The 9,423-nt window shown below is 45.0% G+C and overlaps 1 pseudogene; it reads right to left on the bottom strand.

The window, feature by feature from the left end:
- Window positions 1–346: 346 nt before the first annotated feature.
- On the bottom strand, window positions 347–6,834 carry LOC119310754 (annotated as a pseudogene).
- Between the last annotated feature and the right edge of the window lie 2,589 nt (window positions 6,835–9,423).

Genomic DNA, 9,423 nt, shown 5'->3' with positions numbered 1-9,423 from the left:
AGCCCCCAAGTAAACGGGGTATTTGAATATGTGCGTCACAAATAAAGTTTTGACAAGGAACTTTGTCATAAACAATTTTATGCCAAAAAGTATAATGCTTGTTCGAACCGAACAAAATTTAAAACTGAAAGTTTTTTAACATGAAAGTAACTTAGCTGGTTAATGTGCTCGGTGTTGATGATGCGATTCGGGCTTGTGGCGGGACGAAGACGCCCATTGATCTGCGACAGATCCGACAAGGTTTGCAGTACTCGGCATGGCCGAGGTCCTAGCCTCCAGGCCTGAGGTGTCCGACCAAGGAGTTCGGCGCACCGGAGTAGTGACCACGTAACGCAGTCAAAATTGATTACCTGCACACATAAAACAGTGCGGTCCAGGAAATAATAATATATGTATATATAGTCCTTGCTTATTTGCTTTACGCAAAAAATAATTTATTTAAAGAGATGTAGCCTGGCGCTGGAGCCAATGTCGATGCAGGGCGTCAGCGTGACGCAATGAAGGCGTGACAAAAGCCTGAATTTGCAGGGCAGTCCGGGCTCCGGATACGGCGTTTGCCGAACTATGTACGGAAACTGACCGAACCACCACGCGACCATTTTTAATGTGGCCGTCATTTGATAGACCTGTGTACAGATGATGGAACCAACCAGAGTAATAATTCCTTAAGAAAAATAAACCCAACAAACAAAAATTGTTAGGATTAATAGCACCTGGTTTGTTTGTTGTAACATTCCGAAGAAAAGCGACTCCCAAAATTGGGACTCGATCCGCACAACCATTGCCTGATGGGTGATGAAGCGAAGGCATGACGATGCTGGCAAAGGTTGGCTCGCCGAGGCAAAGCCCGTGGTCCAGCTAATGTGATGAAGCTGGTCGCTTGGTGACGCCAGAGTCTCTGAGGTAAGTTGATGAAAGGATGACGAAGCCCCCAGTCCAGGCGAGGAGACGGAGCAGGTCGGTGGGGAGATGTGTCAGCCGAGGTGATGGACATCGGCTCGATGAAGCAACAGTTCGGCCATGCCGATGCAAGTCGTAACTTGTGACGTGATCAATGCTGGCTTGATGAAGTGACCGTGCGGCGATGCCGGTGTGCCCGCTCCGTGTAATCCGCGGGGCGGCGATGTTGGTGACGATTTATCCTTCGCGATGCCGAACTATTGTTCGGCTGGCCGAGATGATGATCCGAAGAAGTTGAGCTCGGCTCAACAGAGCGACGACGTGACTACCGCAGGTCGGCCGCAGTGGAGTGATGTTGTCGGGCCGGTTTGACACCGGCGCGATGGTGAAGATCATATTGTAAAAATACTTTTAATATTAATGGGATGTGTTTGAGAATAAAACACAATACCCCATACGAAAACGTCCTTCAAAAAGCAAGGTTGTGTTGCTTCCTGTCCCACGAGCCCCGGAGGACTTGGCCGACACGTTTGAGTGGCCCAAGCTGCTTTCGCCCCTCCTCCTTTGCCTGTGGTTGTGGTTGGGCGTCTCTTACCCCCAGAGACAATGCTGATCCGTGCCGAAAAGTCCATTCTGCACCCAGGTGAACAGTAAATTCGAAAAACATTTTTAAAATGTTCAAAAAAATCTGATTTTTTTAGGGTAAACTTTAACAAATGTTCTAAGGGTTTGCAAAAATTCAGCTCGAAATCACATTTGTGGAGGTCGTGGCAAAAAAAAAAATTAGTACTTCAAAATGCTTTCAAAAGTAGCATTTTCAGAGTATTGATTTTGTTTTTTTTTTGCCATGGCTACCACGAATGTGAGTTCGTTCTGAAATTTTGCAAGCTCTTTGAACATTTGTTAAAGTTTTTCCTAAAAAAATTCAGATTTTTTTGAACATTTTTAAAATGTTTTTCGAATTTACTATTCACCTGGGCTCATTTGAACTCGGGTGCAAAAACTCCACTCTCGATCCTGGCTGCTACGGTTCTGCGATAAGCTACTCAACCGAGACATGGTCTTTCGAAAAGAATCTGGAAAATCATATGCCGCACCCATGAGTCACGGTCACGGTTAACGCCAATATGTATACTTTTTTTAGAAAAGGAGGAAGACCCCGACATTTGCATCCGGGCGATGCATACAACCATTTTATTAATTATTAACACAAGATCTTACAAATTCATACAACAATAAGACTGAAGCCATTGTCTAAACAACATTTGTCGCTACTCCTATCCAATTGATGAAGAGGCGCTGATAGTCTGGGCCTAATATCAAACAGACCTCGCAGCCAAACCTAACATCTAAGACTTGAGGTCCCAACCAGGACGCCTGCAGCGGCATGGGCACCCACCAGTCCGGCGTATTCCTCAACCAGGACGCCTGTCGGGTATAAGGCCGCCGCAGCCACCTGCCACCAATCCATCTTTCAGAGTTGTACTGCTGCATGAACCTTGCCCGGTCTAGCTGACGCCAACGCCACCACGACGCCAGACAACGTCGACCTCCTGCACGAGTCCATTATCGCACATCAGGCGCCTAATCTCCAGGGTACCATGCCATCGAGATCCGACACCATCAATATGTATGATGAAGCACCGCTCCTCCTCTTGTCACCTCCAACCAACACTTGCTCCAAATGATGCCCCCATGAGGGAAAGCGATACTAAGAACGCCATCATCGTCCGGTCCGGGAGACCCAGATCTAGGGTTTCCCCCGGAGCACCCCGAGCCTGATGATGCCAACTGCAACGACGATGCCTCGACAAGGAAACGATATCAAAGACGCCGCCATCGTCCGCCATGACCGTAGTCGGCGCGATTTTCATCGGTAGTTGCACCACCGGGCGTACGCCGCCGGCCTCGCTGGTCCCTTCAACCGTAGCAAACTTCAAACAATGCCCTGAAGAAGGACTACGACGCAAAAGCACCGCCATCGCTCGATCCCATGAAGATTTAGGGTTCCCCCCGGAGTTGCCCGAGTTGTCAAGGACCAGACAAGGATAGAATCCCGCAAATCCGTCCAGCTGCCGACGTGTCACACTCGCCATCGCGCCGACCGTGACTCGGAGACCAAGCTCACGCCTGGGCCCAGATCGGCCGTGCCGCCGCTGATCTGGTCACGCTGTCGCCGTCCCTGGCGACCATGGCGCCCCAAATCTTGAAGCCGCCTGCCATAGGGTATGGGATCGCCGGAGCGCCGCCAGCCCCCGCCGTGACGTCGGGCCGCATGCCACGCTCCAGCCTGGGGGCGCCGGCCCGCGCTAGCTCCTCACGAGCGGGAGGGCACCTAGTCCCCGCCGTAGCCGGCGACGGCAAGGCTTTGCCTGGCCGCGCCCCGGGCGGCGGCGAGGGAGGAGCAGGACGAGAGGGGGAGTCGGGGGCGACGGGATCTGGGGGCCTTCCAGCCGCCGCACGGGGACGACTCGGGAGGAGGACGAGAGGAACTGGACGCATGGTCAAACAACATGCATGTTAACATACTGGTAGGCGGGCAGCATTTCATCAGAGATGAAAGATAGATATTGCCTGACAGCATTCTGTTCTAGTACAGATGAAGTTCACGTCTTGCATATAACAGAAACTTTAACACAATCAGTGCATTTTAAGGCCACTTTTGTAGTAATGTCTGGCTTAGTTATTAAACCGAGGTAAATTAAATTGCATTCATGGATTAAGCCTTCTTCATGTACTACCTCATTCAGCAATTTGTAACTCTCTGCCTGACGTATTGACAGCTGAAGAGTGAAGAACAACCATCTTCAAAAGGAAATACCTGCAGATCTCCTACTGCCAGGGGTAAGAAGACTCCCAAAACTTGGTTTCTCTTTCTCCAATTCTTCAGGTTCAGGGTAACGCACCAAGTAAACTTTGCGTGAAATCTTCCCCACTGGTATTTATTTATCTACTCCCTCCGTTCTTAAATATAAGTCTTTTTTAGACATTTCAAATGGACTATAACACAAGGATGTATGTAGACATATTTTAGAATGTAGATCTATTCATTTTGCTCCGTATGTAGTCACTTGTTGAAATCTCTAAAAAGACTTATATTTGAGAACAGAGGGAGTATATGTTTGTAGTCAAAGGCCAATTTGCATACAGAGAGCACATGACATAAATTAGAGGCAATAGGCTGCTTGGGCTCATAACAAACTGGGAAACAACACAGCCACTATATTACTTTTAGTTTTTTGTTAAAGAAACCAACGTGAAATAAGCATAACATAGTTTGTTTTCTTTCCCCGCAATGTTTGCATGCTTGTGTTAAAAATAAAAACAGAATACAACTAGTGCAGGTTACACACGCCAACAGTTAAATGGAGAATATATTTTTAGACTTGTTACTTATATTTACATAACACTGATTCTCCTGAAACTCCCAACAATGCAAGCTTTATCTCTAGAAGATATTATTTTTTATCAGTTGGCACACCCATGATCCGACTCCTTGTATGACAGTTAAACTCTAAATATTTACTTTCATGGCATACCCTCTTTGCCGCGTTCAGATTGGTTCCCTTCATTGCTTCAAGACAGAGCAATAAGCATGTACCATAACTCATAACAGTTGCACATTTGGAGATAAACTTTCAGTGACGAAGTGTCATGTACTGTTTCTTCTTTTATTTGTCATTTCCCTTGAAGACTAAGATGCACATTTTCTGAAATCAAACGTGGTGCTACAAACTATCACTAACTAGTATCCAGTGAATTAAAATTTTGGCAAACAAGCAAAACATTAGTAGGTGTTCCTACATAATGCGAATTTAATTAGAGCTTATCAACCCATTGATTGTGCATCAATATGACTTGGAAATACTAAACCAAGACGGTCAGAATGCTTCAACAAATTGAAAAATAATAGCAGTTTTGCAAAATTCTGTGCAATTGAAGTACTAAGTTGACATTTCAAGTACCAGCTTTCATTTCAGATCCTGATGGAATGAAGACAGTAGCATCTGGCTGTTGAGCAACAAAGCTGACGAGTTCATACGATTTCCCTGCCAAATAAAGTACTCCCTCCGTCCGGAAATACTTGTCGAAGAAATGCATAAAAATGAATGTATCTAGAACTAAAATACATCTAGATACATCCATTCATCCGACGAGTATTTCCGGACAGAGGAAGTACATTAGATATACCTGAATGTTTGTGGAAAAGAATTCATAGCTATTTTAATTAAATAATGGCATTTTCAGCCTATAAGAATGGGGAAGGGACTAGACAAGTCAGCATTGCCTGAATCTTCGTAACAGTCAGCATAGCTACAAGATTGCAGCAAGGTGTCAGATACAGCAGCATTTCCTTTCAAAAAAATTCTTGGTTTTTTTAATCATTTTTTACTTCTCTTTTTGCGTTGTTGTTTTTCTGTTATTTTCATTTCATTTTTGTAAGTTTTCCCCTTTTTGATTTCCTAACTCATTTTTCTGGTTTGGTTTTTCATCGGCAGCTCGACCTAAACTAAAGTGCTATTCTGCACTCGAGCACATATGTGCTCGTTATCTCACCCCTCTGTTCGCTCCCAGATCGCCAACCTAGCCCGTATACGCTATTGTATAATTGATGTATCTCGTCAGTTTTCAGAGCCGATGGCCCACATCCGACAAGCAATAAAAGCAACGCCATCGGTTAAGGATACGCCTGCTCTGAACTGTGCTCACAACATGGGCCATTAAACTAGAGATTTTGTTCCAACGGCGTCAGGGCCCATTTATTACATCCAACAGCATTCGCCTTCGCTACTTATCCCCTGCATCCCTGGTCAAACAACGGAAATGCTCTGCACACGATGGTTCACAGACGATTCATGCACGATGCCTAATTTGAACGGCGGTGATTAGCAAAACAATGCAATTCAATGGTTGATTCAACGCATCGTGCGAAGATCGGGCAGCAGCTTGTCGTCCCTATAGCAGTGCTCGTCAAACAAACCCTTGGTCCTGATCAAACAATCTCTGAAGTGAACCACTACGCAAAACCACTTTGCTGCGTATATTAATATTCAGACTGCCTACAAAATGACTGCACTCCGAAGATGGAAGTACTTCTAGAAAAAATAGCAGTACTATCTAAATATACAAATCTGTTCTAGAAAATTAGCAGTTCATCAATTTCTAGGAGGGATACATTGAGAACCCTCACATCAATAAAATACTATCTACGCTCATCAGTTCAGATTTCAGCCGGGGGTAAAGCATCAGAGGACATATGACGAGTTCAGCAGATGCTTGTGTTGGCAACATGATACACTTAACTTATTCTTCATTTTTTCACCACAGAATTAAACATTGAGGGCCTGCAAGTACTCAGAATGTCACACCTTTCATAATTCACATACTTCGTATTGCTTTTAGCTTTGTGTACCACACTCACAGTTTACAAAGCCACTTTTGCTGCATGTATCAATATTCAGACTGCTTACGAAATGACTGAATTTCGAAGATGGAAATACTTGATAAAATGTTTATTCATCAACTGCTAGGAGTGACACATTGAGAATCCTCACATAAAAAAAAAAATTAGATCTATAGTCATCAGCTCAGATTTCAGCCACTACTTCCAGATTCTGTAGCACTGAAAATCGACATACCTTCGCATCTACCTAGGAGCTTTAGGGTCCATCTCACCTACCGACTGCTCCGACGCCGGCGGTGAACCTTGCCGTCCAACATCCACCATGCCATTCAGCGCACAGATCTAGCCATCCACGCTTAATGCTGGCATTTGCAACTGTTGCTGACCGGATACCGTTGCCTGGACTTGATAATGTACGGGCTGCATCAGAGGATGTCAAACTGCTAGTTGGCGGTGTTGTTGAGGGCCGGTTTGCCCTTGATGTCCACGGTGTCATCTTGGGTGTACATGTCTGCTGCTAGCTCCCCCATTCTTAGCCTTGTTTTTCACTTATCGGATTATGCATTGCAGCTGCTCCGACAAACTACTCCCTACAAGTGTTTTCTGACAGTAATCAATTTGGTGAAGATGCAATGGGACAGATTTTTGCACATAATTAAGGTGGAATATGTGTGCAAGTTTTAACTAGTTTTAACAACAACACTAAACCTTTTCTTCGGCGAGAGGTTTAGACTAAGTAACCCGCCTCTCGATCTTATTCATTTTCTGTCACCCCCTAAAAAAAATCATTTTCCGTCGTTTCTAAAAAAACATTTTCTGTCTTAAGCATCTCCAACACCTTGTTCTCAAAAAAAGAAATATCTCCAACAGCTCCCGTAATAATTTCCCCTGTAAAGTTTAAAAACAAAAACCTGTATAATTTAGGGGAAGTTGTCTTGGCGACATTTTTTTATTCATTTCTCATAAAACATCTTCCCCTAAAATCTATTTTTTCTCTATTTCCCGTTAAACAAGCATACAAATGACACATGCATTGAAATACCACCCAAATAATGTTATATTAGACACGCATACGTGATAGTGATTTCAAATCAAAAAATTATGAAAATCGATGCAAATTTCAGATTCAAACATAACAAATGGTCCAAATAATGTGAAACAGAACAAAAATAATACGAGCAAGTTTATTGACCATGAAGTGACCACAAATGCTCATCATGAAGTTGTTCATGACCCGCCCCATACTTGATATGTGGCTGAATAGGTGGTATATAAATCTTGCTCCCATCATTCTGACAATGCTAGTCTGGCGGTTGTTTCCGCTCGTCCTCTATGATCATATTAAGCAAGATCACACACACGGTCATGATGCACCACAAAATCTTTTGTTGCCATAATTGCGGAGGACCTGGCAAGGCGAGTTGGTATAACCACAAATGACTGCTCAACATCCTTTCTATACTCCCTCCGTCCGCGAATAAGTGCACATCTAGCTCCGAATAAGTGCGAATGAGTGCACAATATAGTAGGCCATGTTGTTGTTGGGAAACATAGTGGAAAAAAAATCAGCCCTAATAACAAGTTTCCAGGATCACCATGAAGATATATCTGAGATTAGATTCGATCATTACCAACTCGAAGTTTGCAGCAAAGAAGCGTTGCTGCAGATTCCTGCAGATAGGATTTACAACTTCCGAATGCTAGAATTTTTCTCCCTCAAACGGAGATCGAAAGCATTATCTCTCTAGCGGGTTGCACGCATACAAAGTCAGTGATGCGACAACACTTCACCATTCAGAACTTAGTGTTGCCGCAAAACTAGAGGTAGAGCAGCCTTACGGCGTCATGAACTCGTTCTGTGGAGAACGAGAGGGGAGGGGGAGCCCTTGCATAGAGAATTGCGTGCCAAAGAGGGGGTGCACCCCTCCTCCATATATAGGCATAGGGGAGGGAGGAGACTTGGAGGATGGGCTTCACCGATCTATATGATGTAGATGTGCATACTGACATGACATTATATGACTACTTCACGGATCTATAAAGAAGACGACTTTCCTTCCTTCCACGAATATAATAAAGCACAACAGAATATTCTTGCTCTTCTTTTATATGGAAAATTAATTAAGAATAATCCAACACAAAGATCCAATAAATGGGCTCTGCCGCCGGAGCTAAAAAATGGAACAACGTATGAAGGTAGGACCCAACTACCATTACCTAAGCTCTTCTAATTAATGAAAAATGAGTACCCGCAACATGAAATATCTTTTGTGGTAGGCCAATCAAGACCAGGTAACCAAATAAAACTAGGACATGATCATGGAAAAGCGAAATGACGGTCAAAGTTGACATAGAGCATAGAGCCCGCTGCCAGGCATAATAAAGACAATCCAAAAATTCAGACCGCCGGGCAAGGTATAGCGCGTAGAAAGTGTTTAATATGCCTTCTTTATAAACGCGAGCTACTAGTGTGTGACTCGCGTGATAACCCTAATGATGCACCCACGTCATCTCTACAGACGAAGTGCCCGCAGCTAATCCCGCCACGCGCGGCTTCTAGCGTCATAAACAGACAAGGATTTCAAAATGCTCGCGCCAGAAAAACTCGTTTGTAAGTACATCGCCCTTCGACGTCTGCCATGAAACGACATGATTAGGATCCTTGAGTGCATGCAGAGGCTCATACTGGTCAGATAGATAATTTTCTGAGTATCTTTATATGGTCCTCTCAAATCTCAAAAGAAAGGATCGACATGAGCCACTCACCCATCATGAATCAAATCAAAGAGGAGAAAAAGATGGGTGGAAATTCTTGAGGGGGAAGAAAGAAACCAGAAGGAAGGGAATCCATCCATGAGAAAAGCCTGATGAACCCCAAGCAAACCCCTAGCCTGCTCGGCTCGGCCCATGGCTAAAGAAGGGCGCGGGGTGGGGTCCGGGTGTCATTGAGAGGAAGCCCTAATCGGTGGCATCATCGCCAGAGCCCAGAGCCCCTCCCCCCCTCCCCATCCCTGGGATCACCAACTCCTCTCCCCCCTCCCTCCCCCCGCCGCCGCCGCCGCCGCCGCCATGGAGCCCGCCCCCGCGTCGCCCGATCCGGCGCCCCGCTCCCCGGCGCC

This window comes from Triticum dicoccoides, chromosome 5B (genome assembly GCF_002162155.2).
Source record: "Triticum dicoccoides isolate Atlit2015 ecotype Zavitan chromosome 5B, WEW_v2.0, whole genome shotgun sequence".
NCBI lineage: Eukaryota > Viridiplantae > Streptophyta > Magnoliopsida > Poales > Poaceae > Triticum > Triticum dicoccoides.
Note: the sequence above shows the minus strand (reverse complement) of the source record. Positions and strands in the feature narration are given on the sequence as shown.